Raw genomic sequence first — 27,693 nt, 5'->3', positions numbered from 1 at the left:
TTTTAAGGAGTATAAGTTTTGTGTAAAGGGTAAGGGGTGATGAATAAATATATTTTAGTTTTAACATGTACTTTTCTATGAATTTCTTTTTCATATACTTCATCCATGCTCTTATTAGAGTATTGCTATTTTAAAATTAATTTTATTGAATGTTATATAAGTAATAGCCAGCATGTGAGTAGAAAATAATTTTCCTGATAATTTTAAAAATTTCACGGCAGTGTCTATGAAAAATTATGTTTTTTGTGTATGTTATAGAAAAATAAGTCTGTCTCATCTTACATAATTGATAGGTGTTGAGTCTTTGTAAAGAATTTCTTCTCTATTCCTAGAGTGTGTATATATTTTTCAAGATTTTTTCTTACAATATTATATCTTATAATTCTTATAATTAATTCCTTAAACATCTGAATTTATTTATTTATTTATTTTCTCTCCCCACCACCCCCCGCAGCTTTTTGCTTGCTGTTTGCTCTCTGTGTCCATTCGCTGTGCATTCATCTGTGTCTGTATTATTTATTCCCCCTGTACCCTTTGCAGCTTGCTTGTTGTCTGCTCTTTGTGTCCATTTGCTGCGTGTTCTTTTGTGTTTTTGTTTGTCTCCTTTTTTGTTGCGTCCCCTTGCTGAGTCAGCACTGCCCCGCACTTGTGGGCTGGTGGCAGTCCACGGTGCTTGCGGGTGAACCTGCTTTCACAAGGAGGTCCTGGGTTCTCTCCCATATGGTAGACAGGAGCCCAACTGACTGAGCCACAGCCACTTCCCTGGAATTTATTTTTAATAATATATGAGAGAGATCCAAATCATACATTTCCAGAAGGGTATCTGATTGTTTCAGCACATTGTATTAAGTGTACCACAGTTTTCACACTTGTAATGCCATGTTTATCATATAATAAATTCTCATGTTTAAGGAGTGCTATTTCTGGTTCTGTATGATGATCCATTTGTCTATATGTTTAATGACATGCCAGTAAAGTATTTATTTCATTGGGTTAGTTTTTCAGTAAGTTCTGATATCTAGTTCAGTGAAAAGTACAGCATTTTTCTAACTCATTTTTTTGTCCCCTGGATATTCTTTTTTTTTTTCTTTTAAACATAAGACCCATTATGTCTTATTAGTACCTTAATTTTAAAAAAGCAGGGAAAAAAGTAGTTCCAATACAGTGTGATAAATGTTACAATGGCATGATTACAGTGAGTGATGCACACTTATATCAGGGCACCTGACCAGTTTTGGGGATTCAGAGAAGGCTTCCCCCAAACAGAGCAGAGCCACTACCTAGAGGTATATTTGGAGTTATCCAGGTGAAGAAGTGAAGAAGAGCTGTAGAGGAACTGCAGGTGAAAAGGCGCAGAGGCAGGAGACAGTGTGACTCATTTGAGGCACTGCAAGCATTTCAGTATGCTTAGAATGGAGGTTGTAGAGGTTGGTGGCCAATGGGGTTGGAGGGATGAGCTGGGAACAGAGCCTGAAAGATCCTGAAAAGCTAGTTTAATGAGTTTGGATTTTATGAGGTCACTGGGAAGCCAACAAAGATTTTAAGCAGGAAAACACAAGATCATATTTATGTTTTAGAAATATGATTTGTCCTCAGGGTAGAGGATGGGTTAGAAGTGGACAAGATTAACAGCAGGGAGACAAGTTATGAGACCATCAGATCCCTGAGACACTTCAGTTTTTTCTATTCTTTTCTCTATCTGCTCTTCTATGATTTTGATTGTCCTGTCTTCTAGTTCATTGATTCTTTCTTCTGCCTGTTCAAATCTGCTGTTGTATGCATCTAGTGTAGTTTTAATCTCTATCACTGTGTATTTCATCCGCATAATTTCTGTTTCTTCTTGTACTTTCAAATTCTTCTTTATGCTCATTCATTGTCCTAACATTGTTTAGCTCTTTATGCATATTTCCTTTCATCTCCTTGAACTGATTTAGGAGATTTGTTTGAACTTCTTTGATTACTTATTCCAAATTCTGTGTTTTCTCTGAAGTTTTAATTTGTTCCCTTGATTAAGCCATATATTCCTGTTTCTTAGTATTGCTTGTAATTTTCTGCTGATGTCTGGGCATCTGCTTAACTCTGAAGGGCTGTCTGTTTCTTTCCTTGTCTAGGGTCCTATTGTTGACTGACTTTATGTTAAGGCTCTTCTTTGATGATTGGTCCAACTTATTCTAGACTGTTAGAATAGCCAGTATATCAATGATCAGATTTTCTCAGCTCTTCATCTAATTTTTGCCTGTGTATTAGTCAGCCAAAGGGATGCTAATGCAAAGTACCATAACTCTGCTGGGCTTTATAAAGGGTATATATTTGGGGGTAGAAGCTTACAGTTACAGGGCCATAAAGTTTAAGTTACTTCCCTCACCACAGTCTTTTGCCATGTGTTGGAACAAGATGGCTGCTGGTCTCTGTGAAGGTTCTGCCTTCCTTTTTCTCCTAACGTTCATGGCCCCAGCTCCTTCTTTCCTCAGCTGTAGGTTAGCATAAGGCTTGTCTCTCTTCCTGGGAGTAGTTCCTCTCTGGGCTCAGCTGCTCTGCTCTCTCACCAAGGTCAGCTGTAAATTATCAGACAAATGGCTCAGCTCTCTTCCTGGGGCATCTGCCATGTCTAATGGAGCCTTCACTCTTTCCTTACATATCTGCTTCTCTGTGTGTTTACTTCTCAGAGCTCCAGCATCAAAAACTTCAACTAACTCCTCTGCTGTGTTGTTTTCTCTGTGAGTCCCCACCCACCTAGGGGACAGGGACTTAGTATCCTACTGACATAGCCCAATCAAAGCCCTAATCATAATTCAATCAAGTAACAGTGAAACCTCTGAAGTTAATACAATCTAATACACCCAGAGGAACAGACCAGTTTACAAACATAATCCAATATCTATTTTTGGAATTCATAAAAAATATCAAATGGCTACATCCTGGGTAAGTGGAACAATTTTTAAGATTGTACTTTTTGTGTAATTCTTTAACCTCCAGGAGAAAGCTTTCTTCCCTCTTTTCCTTTTCTGGGAATCTCGACCTTTTCTTCTTGTGTTTGTGTAGAATTTTCTTCCTGGCTCCTGTGATTTGTTTAAATTCTCTCCCTCACATGGTGCCCATTTTTCCTTACTCTTTTCAGTTCTGGGACCCTTTTGCCTTACAGCAGTTCAGTTTAAACACCCCACTTTTTTCCCCCTCCCCATTCTGGCCAATCCAGAAATGTAGGTCACTCTGGAAGACTCTTTTGGTGTTTAGGTGATCTAGTCAACGGAACCTGGATTGACTGAGTGGAGCACTTTCCAGCCACAGTTTTACCATTGACTATCTCTTTTTCGTCCTGGGGTTCTTTTGTACATGGCACTCCTCAACAGCTTGAGTTCTGTCTGGATTCTCTGTGGACTTGGGTCCCTGTGCTTGGGTATGCGTGAGGTTCTGACTTGCTGCTGTGGACTCTGTAGCCTTTGTCCCAGGTGGGAGGTCAGGGGACCCAGGTCCTGTCTCTGATCCCCTCCCAAGCTTTGCGGGACCAAGTTAGGAAGAGGGAGTGGACTAACGGTCTGGGTTGGAAGTCTTCTACTTGATATTTTTCTCTCTTAATTCAGCATTTTGCAGTCCTTTGTCAGTCTCTACTATCCTCTAGAGTTCTTAGCAAGTGGGATTGTCCTTTTATTCACTTACTCTCTGGGAAGGTTTTTTCAGGGGATGTCTTGTGTCACCATGTTGATGATGTCACTCTTGCCTGGTTTTTAAACCTCCAAATACAATAGATATTTACCCAATTGCTCAGATCATAAACAGTAAGTCAATCTTGACTTCTCCATTTTACCTACAACCAAGATACACTCCATAAACCATGTCTGCTGGATTTACCTTCAAAATATTTCCTAAATCAAACTAATTTCCCCTGCTTCCATCAACCACTTCTCAACGCTAAGCCAAACTCATCTTTGACTTGAATTGCTTAATGAATTTCTCACTGGTCCTTCTGCTTTCACCTTTGTCCTCCTACTGGCATTTCCCACAAACTTGCAAGATTTGGTTTGGTATGTACATCAGGTCTTCCCACTCTCCTGCCCTCAACTCTACAATTCCTCTCCATCACATGTGGAATAAAACTCAACATCTTCATCATAACATATCAGGCTTTATGAGGTCTGGCATTTGGCCATCTTTGAACCCCAATTCCTACCACTCTCCCCCTCATTCACCCTACTTTCACCACTGTGACCTCCTCGCTGTTCTTCAGACACACCAATTTTTACCTCAAGCCTTCATGCTTCCAGCCTTAGAATTCTTCTCCTCCACTTATTTATAGAACTTAATAGCTAAATACACTTCATGGTTTTTACTTAAATACCACTTCCTCAGAGAGGTATTTCCTTATCACCATGTGTAAAATAAAATCTCTATTTTTTTATACTTCGTTTCTCCCTATAGCATTTATCCCTACCTGATATTATATTATGTATTTTTAAAGTGAATTTCTCCTCTAATAGAATATAAACACTATGAGGTGGAGTGTGTGTCCGCTTGGTTTTCACTGTCATCATTAACAGCTAAAATAATGCTTGGTGTAGTCTCGATGGTTAGTAAATACCTAGGGAATAAATGAATTATTTTCCTATCCAAAGAAAACACTCTTGGGATTTTAACTCAAATTGCAATGAAAATAATTATAGAGTTTTGGAAATTTGATTTTTATATGATTTTAAGTTTTCACATACATGGAATCTTTGCCATCTGTTCATATCTTTTGAAAATAGTTTTCACTCTCATATGGGTTCATTGACACTATTTTTCTAAGTACACCATAATTTCTGTTGTCAATGTGATATTTTCTTATTTCTATTTTGTAATTTGTCATTTTATCAAAATATTTACATCTAATAAATTTTACTTATCACTCAGATTTCTAAAATAAAAATCATAATGGAAAAATAATTTTATCTTGTCTTCTGGTATTTATAGTTATTTTATTTTCTTATATGATTATGTTTCTTTGGATCTCCCCAATAATTTTTAATATTAATGGCAATCTACTTCTGGTGGTCTCAATTCTTCTATTTTGTCTTTATATTTTTCAATGGTTTATATTTTTCCCACTTAATATTCTAAGCCTTGGTTTTGAGTTTTATAGGTAGCTTTGGCACCACAAGTATTTAATAGAGTTTTAAGATTATTTTTAAAATTTCAAATATCAAAAAATTTATTCCAGTTGCTTCCCTCGTCTTTCATACCTGCCTTCTTAGAGACCTGAGTGAAGTGTCCACCCTGCATTATCTTCCGACGGGCCAAAGCGCTCGGAGCTGTGGGGTCAGGCCCACAGGTGGGGCAAGGGCAGTGGTCTTCCCTCAGGCCGGCAGCTTAGCAGGTAGAGGGTGGAGGGATGTGAGGGCGCCCCTTGCCTCTGCGAGCTTGAGAGTAGACCTGATGCCCCGATGTGGGCAGAGCTGAGGGAGGCCCCGCTTGGCAGTGGGCAGTGCGGCCTTCCTCCTGCGTGGGGCGGGCTCCCGCATCTCCGGATCCCCGAGGGCCCATCTCACAAGGCTTCAGCTCCAAACTAGCCTCCACGCTTGCCGTGACTGCTTCCTAGATCCTCTCTCGTCCTACGATCTGCAGCTGCCCTCTCAGAGGGAGCTACAGTTTGACCATCAGGGCCTTTTGTCCCGTAGCTCCACCAGTGGCTTGACGTGTGATTGGCAGATAGATCTCAGATTCTCTTCAAAAGGCAGTCTTTTCTAACACTAATTTAAACTGTGTAGGAGAAAGCTGTTTTTAAAGCTTTTTTATAATTAAAAGTAAGATATTTAGGTTTAAGTTCATTTGTGGTTATATTATTTGACAGAGGGTGATACTATAATTTCCCAAATGCCCTTCATTATTTGCATCTTAGATGATTTCCTTTTAGGTTTAAAACCCAATACTGGTTTAATAAATGCTAAGAGCAGTACTTAGAATACTTCATGTGCAGAAAATCACCAAATTATCATTTTTATACCTGATAAATGAATTTATATTAAAAATTTAAAGATAAAAAATTTATTTTTCTAAAGTGTTCAATAATCAGAGTACTGAGAAAAACTTCAAACATCAGCTAGTCCCCAATAAGTTTTAAGATGCAGCTATAACCAAGCTACCAGATGGCACGATTACAAGAAGTAATCAAAATTTTATGAGCATGTAGTTGGAACTTTAGGAGCTGTTCCATTGCTATAATGGTGTTGGAGATTTTAGTGAACTGTTAATTATAGTTTTGAAAATAAATTAATTTTAGAGAATCATGGAATTTATCCCTAAGGGTTAGAGCTTAATCTCATACTAGAGAACAACTTTAAAATTTCATTCTGCATGATATCAATAATGTCTTTAAGAAAAAGGAGTAATATAAAGAATTTAAAGGCTCAAGATAATCTAAGGAGCCATCTCTCTTTGAAATGGTGTGCTGGTCCCTAAATGCTTGTTGAATCATGATATATGTTGGTCTCACTGTTCATTTTCAAGGCATTTAAGGGAGATGGGCCTAGAGAAATGAGTCATGTCTTATGTGAGAACTCACTGTCCCCAGGCTGTCCGTTCCTTCTCAGGGGCCAGATATTCTACCCTGTTACATGTGTGGCCTCAGGCAGCGCAGCCGAGTGCTGAGCTTACAGGAAGGGTTAAGCGTCCTCACTTGTGCCCAGCCAATGCCATCAGCTGCTGTGAGCAACCCAATTAGTTAATGCTGTCATTGTTCAGTGCCTCACTTTGGAATAAAATCCTTAAATCTGATCTAGAGATAGGAAACACCTCTCTGCTTTCAAAAACTTAGCAAATCAGGGTAAAGGCCCCATACCAATATAAAGAACCATTGGAGTAGTATTCTTTATGCATCAGAACACTCACATTTCCCTATTTAAGAATTTATGTAATTCTCTTGCAAAATATCTCCATTCCGGTGAACTGAGGAAATTTCTGGGAACAAAATTCTAAGGCCTACTTTTCAACTACGATAGCTATTAATAACTCAATCTCAAGAGTACATAAATTTTTTTGTTAAAATTTAATTTCTCCCTATTTTCTCCCTAATTGAAAACAGTTAGAAAGCAAGAAAGAAAGGGGTGGGGGGGAAGGAAGGGAAGGGAAGGGGTGAAAAAAAAACATACCTGGGAAGCGGCTGTGGCTCAATCAGTTGGGCTCCTGTCTACCATATGGGAGGCTCCGTGTTCGAGTTCGGAGCCTCGGTGTGAAGGCAGGCTCACGCACACGCTGTGGAGTGCTGCCTGGCCCGCAAGCACTGCGGAGAACCACCCAGCTGCAAGTGCCATGGAGAGCTGACTCAGCAAGGTGACGCAACACAAAAGGGAGACAAGCAAAAACAAAGAAGAGCACGCAGTGAATGGACACAGAGAGCAGACAGCAAGCAAGCCACAAAGGGGGGGGATAATTAAAAAAAAATGGAGATACTTTAAAAAAAAGTACATGCATCTGCACACTCAGAAATGGCAGCAACACAAAGCTGGCCTCTTGGTTTCTTTACCTTAAAATGTCTGACGTAAAGATGTTTTACCTCAGAATTTTTTTCTACCCTAGTTCTGTTGCATATACCCAAGTTCATACCGTTGACTTTGACTTTAGTAATAATTAAACCACTTCTAATTTCTAATTTCAATTATCCTACAGTCTATTTCTTATCCTTCACAATTCCTTACTCTAGAATTGTCCACTTCAAGAATTCTTAAATCACTTTAAGGCCTTAAGACTGTCATGTTATAATAGTTGTTTGTGTCTTCTCACTTCTTTTTTACCCAGCTGAGGTATAATTGTCCACAATGCTAAACATTCTCTTGTTAACTCTCAAGTAACTTGTTCCTCATATTTGGTTAACCCAAATATCCACCTACTGATTCCACCATGTGAAATCCAACGGGGAAAATATACAACATTGAATAGTCACCTTGAATTCATCATTTCAAACCTACCCTAATTAACTCACTCTCCCACTTGCCAAAGTACTGTTTTGTACTTTGTTTCTTTAAACTTCCAACCTCTCTTCTTCCCTGATCATTGTGCATTTTCCAACCACTAAATATGCTATTCTACCTATGTTTGCCCTGTCTTCTTTCTTATTGGAATGGATGAATGTGGCTGGCAGGCAAAATAATGGCTCACAACAATGTCACGTCCTAATCCCTGGAACCTGTGAATATGTTATCTCACATGGAAAAATGGACCATGCAGACATGATCAAGTCAAGGACCTTGAGATGAGGAGATTATCCTGGATTATCTGGGGAGCACAATGCCATCACAAGGTTCCTTAAAAGTGGAAGAGTGAGGCAGAAGTATGTCAGAGGAAGATGTGACTATCAAGAAATGGTTAGAGTGCTGTGATATGGGAATGTCACAACCTTCTATTACTCACTTTGAAGACAGAGGAAGGGGCCACAAGCTAAGGCAAAGGCAGGGAAACAGACACTCCCTAGAGCCACTAGAAAGGAAAATAGGCCTGCTCACACCTTGACCTTAACCTAGTAAAAGTGATTTTGGCCTTTTCACCTACAAATTGCAAATTAATAAATTTGTATTGTTTGAAGCCACTAAATTTGTGGTGATATGTTACGTCAGGAATAGAAAATTAATACAACGAACTCTACCTATTTCTATCAAAAGTCAGACCTTACACTGCATTCTCTCCACTCTGGTTTAATGGATTTGTTTTTCCTTCTTTTTTCATGTATTATCGAATTCTCTCTCTACCAATAGGAGGATGTACAGATATAGGTGTAACATCCTATTTATCATGCTATATATACCTCCATATTTTTAAAAAACAGAAAAGTAATATCAAAATTATGTAGACTACATGGCCCCACTATTTACCACCTATCTTCTCTTTTCCTATATAGCAACTCAAAAACAGTACGGCATAATTGGTATTTTAATCTCACATGTCACATTCTCTTCTCAAACTACTCTCTTTACCTATTTTTCTTTGAAACTCTACTTATTAGTCATCCAAAAACTTCCATATAGTTAAAATCATGCTCCTTTCTCAGTCTTCATCTTTCTTAGTTTCTGAGCAGCATTTACCCCAGTTGAAATCTTTTTCATTTGACTGGTGAGGACAACCTCACTAAATTGCTCCTTTGCCTCTTTTCCTTTCTCCTTCTCTTATTCCTAACTTTTAATAGATGAGCCTCCCCAGGGATCAGTCTTTGGAACTCAATTCTTCTCTCTTCACACAGAATCCCTAAGTGATTCAATCCAATTCTATGGCTTTAAGTATTGCCTCCATGCTAATGATTCAAGTAGATATTCATGGCCCCTATATTTCCCTGAATTTTAGATCAGTGTGTCTGATCTCACCTAATATCCACCTAAGGATGCTTTTAGAAATTTTAGTGTTCAATTCAGATACTGAAATATTCCTCCTGATTCTCCCCTTCGGTTTATCTTTCTCCACACAAGTCTTACCATTTCAATAAGTTGCACCATCATTTAACCATTTGCTTATATCAAAAAGCTTGTCACCCATAATTGCTATCCTCTCTTCAAACTATACATAAAATCCTCAGCAAATCCTTACCAGTTTTGGCTTCAAAATGTATCCAAAATACTACCATTTGCAAATACCTACTTCTGGTTTTAATGATTGTCCAAGCCATCATCAGAACTTGCCTAGAGTTTTGCCATAGCCTGCTAAATGTTACCCTGCTTATACTCTTGCATTTCCAGAGTTAATTCTCCATTGTCTTTATTTCCTGGCTGGTATCAAAGATACTACACAAAGGGTTGGATTGAACAATGGAAATTTATTGGCTCACAGCCAGGAGTAGTCCAAAATTGAGGTGTCAACAAAGCGATGCTTCCTCTCCACATTCAGTAACATACTGGTGGTGGCAGTTGGCAATCCTTAGGGTTCCTTGGCTGTATTCCTACCTCAATTCAGGAATGAATTGGCCATGTCTTCTACTTTCTTTTCCAGGTTCCAGTGACTGGTTTCAGTCTTTTCCCGATCTTCACACTCATGACTTTATTTCTTAATTTCTTCTGCTTATAAAGGACTTCAGTTATCTAGATTACTAGAGGTTTTATAAAGAGAAGTCTACAGGGAGAAGCCAGAAGTCAGCTGAAGAGAAAGGAGAGGATATCTCCATGTGATGGGAAAGTCAAGGAACCCAAGGATTGTCAGCCCATCTGAAACCTACCGACCCTGGGAGGAAAAAAGTTATCCAGTCTCTAAAATCATATGTCAATAAATTCCAATTATTTAAGCTAACACTTTGTGTATTATTTGCCATAGAAGCCTGGAAAATTGAGACATCCTCCTACCATAATGGATCTTAATCCAAGGTAAGGAAACAAAAGTGCAAATTCTTCCAGCTGATGAACATCTCTCTACTGAATATACTCTTGGATATGGGTAAATAACCCACAATTAGGTCTATGTACCCATTAGACCCATTTGGCCAGTTCTCCATTTACCTTCTGGATTCCATAAGCCTTCACAGAGCCCCATGATGGAATGTCTGGTTCTCTGGTACCAGCTTAAACCCTGTATCTGACATTCAAAATACCTGGGTGCTCCCTTTCCCCACTGCACATTTACTCTGGTAAATTGTAGCTCTCTTTGGAGAGGGATCAGGGCAAGGCTTATACATAATTAATGTGGCATAAAGAGTTCATTCTAAATGGATTTTGACCTTCCCTTCAATCAATGGCTCTGGGTCCTTGAACTTATTTTTATTTGGAAGGGGAAGACATTGATATCCATGTCTGGCTGACAATAGCCTTCTACTTTTCAGTGTTCAATTTTTTTTCTGGTTATACTTGAGGAATCCATCATCTCATGGCTGCTGAAAAATAAGTGCCATTATGGTGACTTTATCATTCTAAATTCTACCATCTCTCTGTATTTCTGAGATGCTGGTGCTCTCCCTCTCCTCCGCTCTTGACTGTGCTAATGGATTTGTCATGGTCTCAATGAAGAGGATGCCTATTGGGACTTTCCTAGGAACACTGTGTGTGTATGTGTGGGTGCTTCTCTAGGCACACATGTCATTCTAACGTCCCCACCTCTAGAGTCCTCTTATCTCTTCTTCAATGTGTAAGATAGTTCTACCTCACTTATTGTAGGCCATCAATACCACCAAGCTTCCCAGAGGTAGAATAAGAACAGCCAAAATATATCCATGTCAAAATTAAAACTCAAGTCATAAGAGAGTGTAATTCTTTTGCTTTTGTAAGTTTCTGTTTTATTTTTTGGCAGGAGGCCTTAAGGATTTTTACCCTTGTATTTGAATCTAATAGTTTTACTGGGAAAAATTTCAGGGTCGATTATTCTGGGTTAACCCGCCAATGTACCATGTAAGCTCTTCCAAAATGTAATTTCAAGTTTTCAGGTTTTTTTTTTTTTCTTTAATTTTTGAAGTCTTTCTTAAAAGTATAGTTTTAAATATTGTGTCCTCTGCATTGCTTTTCCTTCTTCAGTGACTCTGACAATATGTATATTATTCCTTCTTTGCCTGTCTTCCATTTGTTTCTCTTTCATTTCCCTCTGATTCTTACTTCCCTTTTAATGTCATTTCATGGTTGTTTTCTTCCCTTTCTTCAGTGACCCTTATTAAAATTTCATTTGTCTATTCTCTCTTGCACAGCTCATAATTTATGCAATGTTGATGAGAAATTTTTGCCTTTCTCTCTGATTTGTTTCCTAAATCTCTTTTTTGCACATTTCTATTTTTGAATTTCTGATTCAAATTGATTTTTCATGTTCTCAAATACTTGAATGTATTGCCTTCTGTTTAGAGTATTGATGTATAATTTTTAAAAAAGATTTACTTATTTATTTCTCCCCCCTCCCTCCATTGTCTGCTCTCTGTGTCCATTCACTGTGTGTTATTCTATGTCAGCTTGTATTCTCATTAGGCGGCTCTGGGAACTGCTTGTGGGATGTTCTGGAGTGGGAGAGGTGTTCATTTTCTCACGTCACCTTAGCTCCCTGGTCTGCTGTGTCTCTTATTGTCTCTCCTCTGTGTCTCTTTCTAGTGTGTCATTTTGCTGTGTCAGTGCTCTGCATGGGCCAGCACTCCTGCACGGGGCAGCACTTTTGCGTGAGGCAGCAGCCCTGAGTGGGGCAGCACTCTGCGTGGGCCAGCTCTCTGCTTGGGTCAGCTTGCCACATGGGCCAGCTTGCCTTCACCAGGAGGCCCTGGGTATTAAACCCTGGATCCCCTATGTAGTAGATGGGAGCCCAACTGCTTGAGCCACATCTGCTTCCCTTGATGTATAATTTTATTTATTATATTTTTGCAATTTCTTTAGTATCTCCTTAAGGACTTGCCTTTTAGTTCATTTTTATGGTATTTGGGGTATGTTGAAAGTTTCCTAATTTAATGGCATCCTCTTTTATCAGTATAGTAAAGACACAGTATTTTGGCCAGAGTGCTTTGTTCATTTGGGTGGGATGGGTTTTATGAGTACTCTGATTTTACAGTCTTTTTTTATCTTGCAAAGCCCCTTTTTCTTCTTTTACTCTTAAAAACCAAATTTCTGAAGGTCATTTTTCCTTTGCTTTTTGCTTTTATTTTGCCCTCCAGACCACAAAGAGTGATCCTTTAACTCATAAATGTATTTCAAAATCATGAATGCTCCTTTAAATCACCCATCCATTGAAGTTTTCTCCCTTGTAATACATGATCTGCCAAGACACTTTTTAACATATTTTGAGACTTGGGTGGACTGAAACTTTCTTGCGGTCACCCCTCGGGCTGAAGTGTGGTTTGCTGGCCTGGCGGGGGAGCAGCCGCGGCAGGCCAAGCCGCTGCCCCCATAATAGGGTGGCTGGTCGGACTCACCGCCACCCCTGAAGGGAGCTCGGCATGGGCGCAGAGTGCCCTCGGTTCTCCCCTTCTCAGCAGCCATGCTTCCGCGGCCGCCCCTCCTCCCGGATGGCGCCACACGATGCCTGTGGGGCGGCACCCTTCTTCTTCTTTCTCCCTGCGCAGGCGCAGGGCGGAAAATTCCAGTCTGCCCTTTTCCCCTCCCCCGACAACAGCAACAGCCAGGCGCGGGCGGAAAAATCCAGTCTGCCCTTTTCCCTTCCCCGGACAGCAGCAACAGCCAGGCGTGGGCGGAAAACTCAAGTCTGCCCTCCACCCCAGCAACAGCAGCCACCAATCCCTAAACCCTGCCCCTTCCCCCAGCAACAGCGACAGCCAATCCCTAACCACCACCCCTCCCCCGTCCGGTACCGCCCACTGACCTTTCACCGGCAACCAATCAGAACAGGGCGTGGCTTCAACCAATCAGCCTTCCCCAGCCCCTATAAAACTGTTGCCTCTCCCTCAGTAAAGTGGACTTGCGTGTTTACCTTGTCTCTGCGGTAGTTCTTCTGCCGTGCGCCCTCCAGTCCTGAGAGCCTCCGACAAGGGCCTGGCCTCCCTTGTCCCCAGTTCATCGCCTGCTTCTCCGGGCGACCCCCTCATCGCCGGCTTCGCTGGGCGGCCCCGTCAGCCGAACCGCGCAACCCCTTGTGAGACCGATCCCTCGTCTGCTGCCGGACCGACCCCTCGTCCCGAGTGGGACCGACCCCTCGTCCCAAGCGGGACCGACCCCTCGTCCAGAGCTGGACCGACCCCTCGTCCGCAGCCAGACCCCACCTCTACCAACCGAGCAAACTGTCGCACTTTCTAATGGTAGTTTTTGGTCATACTCAGGTCCCTTTGCTAGCTTCCTTCTGTATTCCCGGAAGTTTCCGTCTGACTCTGCTCACCACACAGCCTTATGGAGGGTGATATGACATTGATATGGTAGGAGTGTGAGCGATTGCCTACTGAGATCTGATGATTTTTCTCTTTTTACCAACAATTGTTTTAAAATTTTAGCATATTCTCTTTCAAGATATTTTGAGGGAATTGTTTTGTTTTTAACAAATCAGTTGTATTGATGCATATTAATAAAGAATTCACCTAACCAATGTGTATAATCAATGGTATTCCATTTAATCACATACTTGTGCATTCATCACTTCAATCATTTTAGAGCATTTTCATTATTCCAATAATAATAGTAATACTAAACAACAAACAAACAAATAAATGAGACCCATTACCGCTCTGTCTCTCTATGCTTCTCCTGCTGGGTGTCGCTGTTTCTTTTCTCTAGTGTATTTGTATATATAGTTTGTAAAAATAATCTTATGTATGAAATGTTACCCATATTTGTATCTTACATGAGGTTTCACTATGTTTTACAGTCCCATGTTACATTTTTTAGCTTTCCTTCTAGTAATATACCTTACACTTACCCTTTCAACAACTGTCAGACCTATAGAGCTACTTACAGTGTGATGTGCTTTCACCATTTCCGTTCATTTCCAAATATTTACAAACTACCTTTAAACCGGTTCTGTACAGATTAGCCCCTAGCTTTCCATTTTCTACCTTCGTTCTATTTTATATTGATTCTATATTCTAATTATTAACTCCATGAGTTTACATATTATATTTATTTCATACAGTATTTGTCCTTCTTGCTTCACTCAAAATAATGTCCTCCAGGTTCATTCATGTTGTCATATGCATCATGACTTCATTTCTTCTTACTGCTGCATAATATTCCATCATGTGTATACACCACAATTTGTTTATCCATTCCTCAGTTGATGGACACCTGTTTTTTTCCACAACTTTTGTCTATCATGAATAAAGCCGCTATGAACAAAGGTGTGTAGATGTCTGTTCATGGCACTACTCTCAGTACTTCAGGGTATATACCTAGAAATTGTATTGCAGGGTCACATAGCAAAGCTATCGTCAACTTCCTTAGGAACTGCCAAACAGTTTTCCACAGTGCCTGTACTATTCTACTTTCCTACCAAGAATGAATAAGCATTCCTGTCTCTCCACATCCTCCTCAAGGTTTACAGTTTTCTGACTTTTTAATAGTGGCCAGTCTAATAGGTGTGAAATGATATAGCATTGTAGTTTTGATTTGCATTTTCCTAGTCACTAGGGATGTTGAATATTTTTTCATGTGTTTCTTCACCATTTGTAATTTTTCTTTGGACACTTGTTTTTAAGTCTTTTGCCCATTTTTAAATCAGGTAGTTTATCTTTTCATTGTTAAGTTGTATGATCCCTTGATATATCATGGATATTAAACGCTTATTGAATATGTGATTGCTGATAGTCAGCTGCCTTTTCACCCTTTTGACAAAGTCTTTTTAGGTGCAAAAGTGTTGAATTTTGAGGATGCCCCATTTGTCTATTTTTTCTTTTGTTGCTAATGCTTTGGGTGTAAGGTTTAAGAAACTACCACCTACCAAAAAATCTTGAGATGTTTTCCTACATTTTTTTCTAGGAGTTTTATGGTTGTCACTTTTATATTTAGGTCCTTGATCCATTTTTAGTTAATTTTTGTATAGGGTGTAAGATGGGTCCTCTTTTTTTCTTTTGGATATGGCTACCCAGTTTTTCCAGCGCCATTTGTTGAACAGACTGTTCTCACCCAGTAGGGAGGGCTTGATAGCCTTGTCAAAAATCACTTGACTATAGATGTGAAGGTCTATTTCTGCAATCTCAGTTCAGTTCCATTGATCAAATTGTCTGTTTTTATGCCAGTACCATGCTGTTTTTACCACTATAGCTAAGTAATATGTTTTAAAGTCCAGAAGTGAGCGTCTTTAAACATCAGTCTTCTTTTTAAAATCATTTTGGACTGTTTGGGACTCTTTGCTCATCCAAATAATTTTGATAATTGGCTTTTCCATTTCTGCAAAAAAGGCTGTTGAGGTTTTTATTGGGATTGTGTTGAATCTGTAAATCAGTTTGTCTAGAATTGACATTTTAACAATATTCAGTCTTTCAATCCATGAACACAGAATGTCTTTCCATTTATTTAAGTCTTCTTCAGTTTCTTTAGCAATATTTTATAGTTTTCTGAATACAGGTTCTTTATGTCCTTGGTTAAGTTTATTCCTAAATATTTCATTCTTTTAGTCACCATTATAAATGGAATTTTTTTCTGATTTCTTCCTCAGATTGCACATCAGTAGTATATAGAAACAGTATTGGTATTTGCATATTGCTCATTGTTTGCTTTTTTTCTCTCTCCTTATCTGCTCAGTGTCTGTTTGCTTTTTCTTTAGGAGGCACCAGGAACAAAATCCAGGACCTTCCATGTGGGAGGTGGGTGCTCAACTGCTTGAGCCACAGCATTTCTGTACTCATTTTTTTTTTTTGCTCATTGTCTACTTGTTGTTTGCTTGTTGTCTTGTTTATTGTTTTTGCTCCTTCTTTGCTCATTTTTTTCTCATTGCCTGCTCATTATCTTTTTTGATATCAGCTCATTATTTTAGCTCATTGTTTTCTTTAGGAGGCACCAGGAACTGAACCTGGGACCTCCAGTGTGGGAGGTGGGCACCCAACTGCTTGAGCCACATCTGCTCCCCTTCTAATGTATTTTTTTTAAGATTTATTTTTATTTATTTCTTCCCTCCACTCCCCCTATTGTCTGCTCTCTGTGTCCATTTGCTGTGTATTCTTCTGTGTTTGCTTGTATTCTCATTAGGCAGCTCTGGGAACTGTTTCTAGGACCTTCTGGAATGAGAGAGAGGCAATTACTCTTCTGTGCCACCTCTGCTCCCTGTTCCACTACATCTTCTTATTTTCTCTCCTCTGTGTGTCTTGTTGCATCATCTTGTTGCTCCAGCTCTCTATGTCGGCTGGCACTCCTGTGTGGGGCAGCTTTTTTGTGTGGGATGGCATTCCCCCACTGGGCAGCACTCCTGCATGGGGTGACATTCCCTGCATGGGCCGGCACTCTGTGTGGGCCAGCTCGCTGCATGGGCCAGCTTGCCTTCACCAGGAGGCCCTAGGCATCAAACCATGGACCTTCTATATGGAAGATGGGAACCCAATTGTTTGAGCCACATCTGTTTCTCCTAATATATTTTTAATCTCACCCATTTTGTCCTTTATTCTCATATGGTCTGTTATTTTTTTTTGCAGTCTTTCAAATTGTTCTTTTTTTTTTTAAGATTTATTTTATTTATTTCTCTCCCCTTCCCCTCTCCCCCCAGTTGTCTGTTCTCTGTGTCTATTTGCTGTGTGTTCTTCTTTGTCCACTTCTGTTGTTGTCAGCAGCACGGGAATCTGTGTTTCTTTTTGTTACGTCATCTTGTTGTGTCAGCTCTCTGTGTGTGCGGTACCATTCCTGGGCAGGCTGAACTTTCTTTCGCTCTGGGTGGCTCTCCTTACAGGGCACACTCCTTGCACGTGGGGCTCCCCTACGCAGGGGGCACCCCTGCATGGCACAGCACTTCTTGCACACATCAACACTGTGCATGGACCAGCTCCACATGGGTCAAGGAGGCCCGGGGTTTGAACCGGGGACCTCCCATGTGGTAGACAGACACCCTATCCATTGGGCCAAATCCGCTTCCCTCAAATTGTTCTTTATGCTCACCCAGTGTCTTCTTACTATCCTTTATCTCTTTAGTCATATTTTCTTTCAAATCTTGAATTGATTTAGGAGAATTATATAATTATCATTGATGAATTGTCTTAAATCCTGTATCTGGATACTTGGTTTGTTCCTTTGCCTGCACTATTTCTTCCTGTTTCCTAGTATGGCTTATAATGTTTTGCTGGTGACTAGGCATCTAAATATGGTGGTGCGTTTACTCTAATGGCCAATTTCCCTCTCTTGCTTATGGTTTTATTTTTCCATAGCTTTATTCTGATATTTGGTTCAATTCATTCTAAGTCCTTACAATTGCCCAGTTTAAGTTTTCAAAATTGGGCCAGTCACTGTCTAATGCAGCACAGATTTTCTCCCAGGAATTTGGGTTAAGAATGACCAAAAGCAGTTTTTCTCTGTGCAGTTTCCAGGCTGGCCAGTAGAAGGTGACTGTTGGCACATCTTTCCATGGAGGTGTTTTTTCATCTTAGCTTTCCTGTGGTTTTGGTCTGGCCAGAGCCAAGATCTGAAGTGGGTTCTGCTAGCCATTTTCAATGAGGAAAAGATTCCTGGCACTCCCTTCCTTTTCTCTTGTAATAGGTTGCAAGGAAGACGATGTCTGTTGCCCTCCCAGTCAGCTGCAGTGAGCCAGGGGTTTTACTGTAGCTTTACATCTTGGGGGTGGGGGTTGGGAACCTTTTCCTGCCACCATGGGGGTTTGGTCACTCATGTTTGTTGTTTGGGGTTTTTCATCTCTCTGTCCCTCATCCTTCTGAGAGCTGTGTAGTACTGTCCTGGTTTTGTGACCCCAAAGCAGGCCTCTTGAATAGCTTTTGGCCTTTTCCCCATCATTTTTCCATGTAAGAGTTTTGAACCCTGCTTGCCTACTTGGATGCCATATACTCAGAACTCCAGAGCATTGTTATGTATGTTCAATTTCAGTTATTATGCAAACTCCTTAAGCCCTAGGGATCTTAGTTGAAGAAGACATTCAGAGGGACATGACCTTTGATTGATATTGGATATCGATGATGTTCTTGTATAGCTTAAATTGCTGTCCCCTGAAGGTGAGAGTTGATAGGATATTTGGAGAAATTGGCCAAGACTGTATCTCTGATGCCCAGTGGCCAATTTCCCTGGGAGCATATCACCAAGAAGACTTCCAAGGCACAGTTGGGGAAGGGAGCACCAGTCCTCATTATGTGAAGAAACCAAACTAGTTTTTGGCAACTCCACCGCCATGTTTTCCCCCTCTCTTATCAGCATTCCCTTCCCTCCAGGCAAACCTAGAGTAGGCCTTTTAATGAATCGACAGAAGCCAAAAAAGGATTTCATTCAAGTGATTTCAGCTTTTGGGTCTGCAACAGATAAAGGCCTAATTCAAGTAACTGCCAAAGACTGGAAACTAATTTATTGGGGATGGGAAACAGTCAGTGTGCACAAAACACAGATTGGCATCTTGATAAACTGGCCTAGCACAATTATTTGGTAAAGATTATGGAGTAAAAGGAAGCTTAATAAAATATATTTTGTTTTCCAATGTGATCAAATTTAAAAATTTTTAAACAATACAATTTAAATATTTTTAATTTTACTTATAAAAATTTATTATTTTGATGAATATGATAGAATTTTTTAAAATATAGGATTCTAACGTATTTTTGAGTGAGCAAAGTACTCAAATTGGTGACTTCAGAAATCAAATATTGATAGTGGATTTACATTTGTAAGATGAATTCACAGGTGGCCGTGAGTAGGGCACAAAGAGAAGGGTTAGATCTTAGAAAAATCAGGGACAAAGTGACTCAAGTCTTTGATTCCATAATTGGGAGGGTTATTTAACTTTGTGTTCTGTTGTTCTTATTTTAAGCAAGGCTTTCATCAATGAAAACCCAGTATTAAATTTATGTTACTTAATGCTTATTTCTATACAGATGTCCAAACTATTGTGGATAACTTTTCCTCATATTCAAAAAGAGATCTTTTTATTAGTCTTATCAGAAGATACCCATTGCATTTTATTTATTTTATTAAATCTGAACATTGCTAATATTTAATTAATTAATCATTGTGACATTTCAATCTGTTTGCAGAACTCCTTTGGCAATGTCAAGAGTAAAAAGTAATCTGCATTAATGTTTTATTGTTAACCTCAATTTCTGTGGCTAATGTTGAGACAAATATCTTTCTGAACATTTAAATACGTTTTTTTCCCCATGCAAAGTTCGAGTTCTAGTTTATAGAAAGGAAAGCCATAATAGTTTGCTAAGTTACAAATTGCAGTTTTGTATCTCACGGTGAAACACCACTTTGCTTTGTTTTTGTTTAGATTTGTTTTTTACAAAAATGATTATCTAGAAAAGTTTAATATTTACTTTTATTAGGTCATAGTAATAATGTTTCTTTTTTATTAATCAAATGTGTCCTTTTAATCTACTCTTCAGTGAAACTGTTTTCTTGAAATTACTACAAAGTTTTTTTTTCATTAAACTGTAATTATACTTCCTTTAGTTTTCAGAGTAAACCACTATGTTAATATAAGTTAGTTCTTAAACAATTTGTAATGCCATGTATATAAGTGTGTGATCCATTGAAACTAATATTGGAATGCCATTATACAAAACCAGAAGGACCTCATTACAAACTGATTCTAGCATTCTAATTGCACAATTTACTAAAAAATATAGCCTGTAACACAGACTACAAGATATAAGAGAATTTTTCAACCATAATAAAAGCGTAAAGATAATAATTTTACAATACCAAATATTAACTTCAGTCCACAACAATTATTAAACATGAGTCTGCCTGATATTGTATTAAGTGCTGGAGAAACAAACAATAAAATTTCAATGCCCCGGATTGTGATTCCAACAGGAGGAAACACCAGTGTGTATGAATTTGAAATGAGAAATATGTGCCCATTTACTACACAAGTACAGGAGATGGTGTCTTAGTTCATTATGAAGACTGGGGTGAGGCAAAATGATAACACCTAAAAGACTCTTTCCTAGCCGGTGAAAAAAAAAAAGACCACAAAGGCAAAGAGAAACGGAGTAGTCATAATATTTAATTTCTGCTAATTTGGATTTGGAGGTGACATGCGAGGATATTTGATGGCTAGACGGAGGCCAGTTCCCAAAGTCACATAAAGGGTCTGGATTTGTTCTTTCTGGCAAACTAGCCAAGCATATTTAGCAGCTAATCAACTTGATAATAGCTCATTTCGTTCAGTCACACTGGGTAGCACTTTGGAGTCTAGTGGCTCAGATTTATCCTGGAGGCCATTGCAAAGAGGTAGTAAGAGACTGTGAGCCCCTGAACAAATGCTGTGGAATTAGGGATGGAAGAGACAGAGTCAAATAACTCTTCACACTCCATAAAGATGATTCTATAACATTGACCCTCACAGAAACCTTGGGATATACTCAGACATTATCATCAAGTTTTAGGTAAGAAAAGAAAGATGGAGAGGTCAAAGTTATGGGCATATGTCACTTGGTTAATAAGTGAAGGAACCGGTCCAAGGGAAAGACTCAGGGAAGCCGAGCCGTGCGTCTGTCCGTTGTCCATAATGCGCTGTCTCTCTTATTCACAGCATGGTGTTGTTTAAACACATATTTCAAATTTTATAACTACCCCTCAACATTATATACTGATTTAGTTCATATGAAGTTGATAAATCAACTTCCTTCCCACCCGCTTATATTTAGTAAAATTCAGATAATGAATATACTACTTAGAAAGTCTTTTAATATGGTTAAAGAATCCAGGGCTGTCTGTTTTCTAGAAGTCAGCTCTGCTCTTGTGTTACACATTTTACTCGCACATTTTTAAATTTACAACTACAGAACTGGAATCAGTCACAGATGTTTCTGGGCAGAATATTAAGGCAATCTTTGCTAAAGTGTCACAGATAAAGGTATCACTATTTACTTCTCCTGGCTTTTCTCCATTTATTCAGGCTACCAGACAAAAGTGCATTTGCCACCTTCTATTTTTGATATATATCCTTACTCAGGGTTGGTCTCACAACTTGCTGGAAAGCATGAGGCAATTACTCAAATGGTGTCAGTCTGTCAGGAAGGAAACCAATGAGCAATGCGTTTTCTATAACAAGAGCAGATGTGATTCTGAGAATACACCTATTGATAAAAGCACTAGGAAAATGAAGAAATAATAGATAAGGTTACCCTTACCCACTCTTCAAAAATTATGAAATCCAAGCAATTTAAGACAAGCTGGAAAAATATTAGAAAATGAGTAATTTCAGAGCATTATTTCTCCCACAAATGTCAAAGAATAAAACATTTCCTAAAAATGCACTTATCCCTACAGGGAATATTGTTGTTTCTGTCTAAACAGCGAACAGAGATCTTTAAGAAAATTAAATTTTTAATTTTAGAATATGTTTAGATTTACAGGAAAGCTGCAAAGAGAGTGCAGAGAATTCCTGCACACCCCACACCCTGTACTCCCTTTATTTATCCATATATCATATTATGGTGCATTTGTCACACTATGGAACTAACATCAGTACATTACTACTAACTATGCTCCTTAATTTATTCAGATCACCTTAGTTTTCATCCAAAGTCCACCGTCTGTCCCAGGATCCCATCCAAGTTAGCACATCTCATTGAGTCCATGTTTCCTCTGGTCAGTGAGAGTCTCTCAGATTTTCCTGGCTTTTGATGACTGTGGCAATTTTGACATGTACTAAAGCATTTTGTAGACTGTCCTTCAGTTTTGGGTTATCTGACCGTTTGCTCATGGGTAGACAGAAATTTCGTGTTTTAAAGAGGAAGTCCACAGGACATTAAAGAGCTATTTTCACCCCATCCTGCCAAGGGCACATCTTGTCCACAAGAGCTGTCACTGCTGAGGTTGACCTTCATCACCTGGCTGACATAGCGTTTGTCAGAGTTCTCCACTGTGAGGATATTTTCCACCTTTGTGTCTCTCCTCTTTGGACGCAGAGAGATTATTTTTGACATTCTTGGTACTACGTGATGGAAAGCATCGAGCATCACAGGATCCAAGGAGTGCACACGAACCCAGAAACCAAGCTTTCAGTGTGTTGCATGCACTTGAGCTGGCTTCCTCGAAAAACCTCAGTAAACGAGCTGGTAGACGCCCATGTGACCTGGAGTTAAAGGTGTCCTTTATTGCCAAGGAGAAAAAATGGAGAAATTTCTTCATAGTTCTCACTGTCTTTTGCCAGAAAATAGTTACATATTCTGTTTTCTATACATGCTTTCCCTTTCTAAACTCTTTTAGAACATTTCTTTTCAAACTGTGGTTCATAGAACACTGAAGAACACTGCAAGAAACAGACATTCCATGAGAAAAATAGTTTCATGTCCATGTAAGTTTGGGAGGGTCTGGCTTAGCAAGACACAACAGGAGCCTTTACCACCAGACTTTTCACAGTACTTAAAACGGCAATAGGCATTTTACAATGGTAGATTATATTGTGTTTCCCCAACTACCCTTAGAACACTGAAATTTTTATAAAGTAGCACCGCCAGAGAGCATAATTTTGGATCTTTAAACAATTCAGAGCAGTTGTAGGTTTATGAAAAAATCATGCAGAAAGTACAAAATTCCCATATACACTCCTCTCACACATTCAGTTTTTGCTTTGATTAACATTTGGTATTATTGTGGTAATTTTGTTACAATAATGGAACAATACTATTATAGTTAGGCTATTAAGTTCATCCCACTGTTTACATTAGGGTTCACTCTGTGTTGTAGGTTTCTATGGTGTTTTTGTGGGGTGTGTGGTAACATATACAACCTAAAATTTCCCCTTTTATCTATTTTAAAATACGCAATTCAGTGTTGTTCATTATGTTCACAAGGTTGGGCCTCTGTACCATCACCCATAGTCAAAAAACTATTCTGGTTTCCCAGACAGACACTCTCATACCAATTAAACATTAATTTTCCATTTCCCTCCCCCATTTGGCCCCTGATATCCTGTACTCTTGCTTCTGACTTTATGAATTTGAACATTCTTCTTAGTTCTTATAAGTGAGATCATATAGGGTATATCCCTTTGTGTTTGGCTTATTTCATTCAATGTAACGTCTTCAAGGTCATTGATATTGTAGCATCCATCAGAACATCACTCTTTTTAAGGTCAAATAATATTCCAGTATCTGTATAATATAAACCTCATTTTGTTTATCCATTCATCTGTTGATGGACACTTAGGTTGCATCTGCTTTTTGAAAATAATGCTGCTATCAATATATAGATCAGTGTGCAATTATTTGCTTGATCCATTTTGAATTGATTTCTGTATATGGTGTAATGTAAGGGTCTACTTTGAGTAGAAGGGACGTCTTAACAATATTTATTCTTCAAATCCATGAATACAGAATGTCCTTCCATTTATTTAGGTCTTGAGTTATTTTAACAGTACTTTGCCATGTTTTGCATACAAGTCCTTTACATACTTGTTTAGATTTACTCTTAGATATATGATTTAGTTGTTACTGTGAATGGAATTTTTTCTTAATTTTTATTATTGTTGATTACTAGTGTATAGAAAAACTACTGATTTTTCCATGTTGACATTGTATCCCACCTTTGATGAAATCATCTATTAGTTCTAGTAGTTTCATTGTGGATTTTCCAGGAGTTTTGTACATATGATCATGTCATCTGCAAATAGGGAAAATTTTGCTTCTTCCTTTCCAGTTTGGATACATTTTATTTTCTTCTCTTGCCTAATCTCTTTGGCTAGAACTGCCAGTACAATATCGAATTTTTGTGGAGTCCTTGGGATTATAGGAGTCAGGTTTATTTTCCATACGAATACCAAATATTTCCAGCAAAATTATTGAAATGACAGTTACTCAGTGAATTGCATTAATACTTTTTATTGTAAATCAAGTCACCACCAAATGGGTCTATTTCTAGAATCTATATTATTTCACTAATTTGTTTATCTATAATGTTTATCTATAATGTTCCAACACCATCCTTGAGTACAATAATTTCATATTAAATCTTTATATCTAGCAGTGTAAGTCCTTCAACATTCTTTTACTCGTTGTTAATTTCCTCCTCATTCTCCTCAGCTTTATTTTTCAAGATAGTTTTCATTATTCTAGGTCATTCTTATTTCCACATAAAATTAGAGTCAGCTTGTCGATTTCCACAAAAATTACTGGAATTTTGATTGGCATTTAGTGCATTGATATACAAGTCATTTAAGGTCGACTGACCTCCAGGATAGATCTTTTAAAATTTCCTCAGCAGGGTTGTAGTGTGTGTTTGTTATCCACACATTTCCTTATATTTCTTGCTAAATATTAGATGTTATTTGGAACCACTATAAAAGCTTTTGCTTTTAATTTCATTTTCCAAATGTTATTGCTACTTTATAGAAATTCAATTGATTTAAAAAATATTGACCTTGTATATGGTGACCTTTTAAAACTTACATATTAATTCTAAAAATATATTTGGCATGTTTGTAGACTATTTTGGATTTTCTAATTACACAATTAATATCGTCTATAAATAATGTGAGTTTACGGGTGAAGAATTCTCTCTGTTTCTATTTGGCTTTAAATAATTTTTATTACTCTATCTTTTGGAAGGAGATGCTCCATACATTTGAAAATGTAGGTTTTTTTTTTTTTTTAAGCATTTTAAATTGTCATTTCCTTGACTTTGGGCTTCTGTGATTTCGCTTAATAAGTCTGCCATCACACTGAGTTCTGTGCATCACTTTGACCCCTTGGAAACCCTCTTCCTATCCTAAGAAAATCCTCAGGCAAAATAGGCAAATATGCTCAGGAAAATAATGCACTGAAGTGCTCTTCCCTCTCTCGAATGCTTACTCAGCTATCCTTGCTTCCATAGCTCTCCAGTATCACTCAAAACATAATTTTTGTTCTGTATTAATTTTTCAAGTTGTTGCACCAGGGACAGTGACATGACATGACCTACTGAATCCTTCTCAGAGCCAGAGGTTGCATTTTCTTTTTCTTAAATTCCTTGGTACTATCCTGGACATTTTAATGTGAAGACTGGAGTCCTGATTTCTTTAGATTAGGGAAATTTTATTTTATTATTTTATAATTTTTCTTCCTTAAAGACTTGGGAAATTAGCCTTACAAGAGTAAGGAATACATGCTATGTCATTTCACTTTTAAAGTACCGTATTGATCAATTTATCATTTCCCTCTGAGAATGACAAATTCCTCTGAATACTAGAATATATATATATATATATATTTAAATATAAAATCACCCATTAGATATTCCAAAGTAGCTAATATTCTGATCCTCGTATTCCTTTGACAGGTAAATCAATCCACTTTTGTTACATGTTTGTTCAAGCATTTTGGTCTTTTTTTCTCTGTTTTTTTACAAAAGTGTAGGATTTTTTTTTAATACACTTTGAATAGAAGTCCTGTATTAGATGTATTTTATGGTTGCTTATTTTTTAAGGAAAAAATATACCTTTATCCAGTTTTGGATTTGTGGATTTGTCAAATCATTCTTGATAAATGGTAATTAGAAAAATTTTCATTCTTTGTAGTTTTGGTTTGCTCATGAGCTATAAAGATAGAGGCATACACACACACACACAAGCACTGGCAAAGCACAGGAGAGGCTTTGCTGGCTAAAGACTTCGGTAGTTAAACTCTTGATGCCAGTTTCTGAGTTGAGATTTCCATCATAATGACTGCTCCATGGGTTCATCTTAGGGCGTACTCTCAACTGGTTCATCCCTAGACTATTATGTCAATTTTCAGCTTCTGAGTACAAGATCACCTGTTTCCTTCATCTTCCTACACTATCAGAAACTTTCCTCACACTTTTTGTTTTTAGCGCCACTATTGAGGGAGGTTGGTATGAAGCCCAGCCTCACTCAGCTGGGCACACACAAAAATACATACTTCTGTGTATCCCTGCAGAACCCTGGAGGTGAAGTTTTATGGCCAAATCCTTTTTCCCAGCTCAAGTTCTGCATTCCATCCTACTTCATTTTCCTTCGTATTTATAATATCAGATGCTAAAACTTCATCTTTCTTCAAAAACAATTCACATATGTAACACCAATCATGAAATCATTGATGAGAATTTTTTTAGGTAAAGCTGTTCTCTACTGGGAAAAAAATAAAAAAAATTGTTCAATTATTTAAATGCTGAAAAGTTTGAAACATGGAAAAGACAATGTTTAGAAAAATTGGATAAATGAAACGCTGCAATGCAGCAAAATTTGAACAAATCACTCCTTCGCCTGTACCTCCCAGAAATTTCTTCAGATCTCAGTTCAGTGCAGGGTCCTACAACATGCAGGAATGAAATGAAGGACCATAGACTAAGAATCACAGAAATAGATGAAGAGATTTTATTAAAACAAGAAAGTGACAAATTGGTTTATAGAAATCATTAGATGAATATGCCTATTGGAAAGCAAATATAGTCTCAATTAGTATTTTTCTTGGTTTATCGAAGTGTCTAAAAAATGGGGAATATGAAACAAAATTTCTTGCAAGTTATTTGAAATCTTTTTCTTTTTAAACTTTAGTTTTTAGCCTGCCATATTTTGCATAGTAAAATGTTCTTTATGTATATTAGAATAAGTAAAATGATATATAATTTCTTATGTTTAAAAAATTGGTTACTTTTTCTTAACCATTTATACCTGTTAAAATATTAAGCATATGTCCACAGATAATTGTTTTTATTACTTTATCAGTATTATATTTTATACAGAATAGATATAGATAGAAAATCAATTGAGACTTTTCTTATCAAGATTGCTTAACTCTAAATAAAGTTTTAAAATAATTTTGAATACACCATTATCTCTGCTCTTTCAAAGAAATACTATACAAATGGTAAATTTTACTGCTTTCACTCAGTGAGAAAATAACCAATATTATTAGTCAAATCAATTAGCCTATTTTGTAGAAAAAATGCCTCTAAAACATGATATTATATCTATTCCTTAAAAAATGAAATCATATATTTAGATAGCAATATTTTAATAATTAAAATATTCCTGAACCCTGTATTTCATATAAAATTGTGCCAAAATGAAAGCCAGAATTTAGTTACCTATTTTTGCAGCAAGATTGTTTTTTTTTGTTTGTTTGTTTTTAATTCTGTGTCCCATTGCATCCTATAACAATTTATCAAGAAAAACTTGTGCCAAGATTTTCTTCCCTGCTTTCTTACAACAGTAGTAGTGATATATGACTTGCAAGAATGTGACAGACAGATGAAGTCGTATTTC

The sequence above is a fragment of the Dasypus novemcinctus genome, chromosome 16, assembly GCF_030445035.2.
Source record: "Dasypus novemcinctus isolate mDasNov1 chromosome 16, mDasNov1.1.hap2, whole genome shotgun sequence".
Taxonomy (NCBI): domain Eukaryota; kingdom Metazoa; phylum Chordata; class Mammalia; order Cingulata; family Dasypodidae; genus Dasypus; species Dasypus novemcinctus.
The sequence above is the reverse complement of the archived record's forward strand: the minus strand, read 5'-3'. Positions refer to the sequence as shown.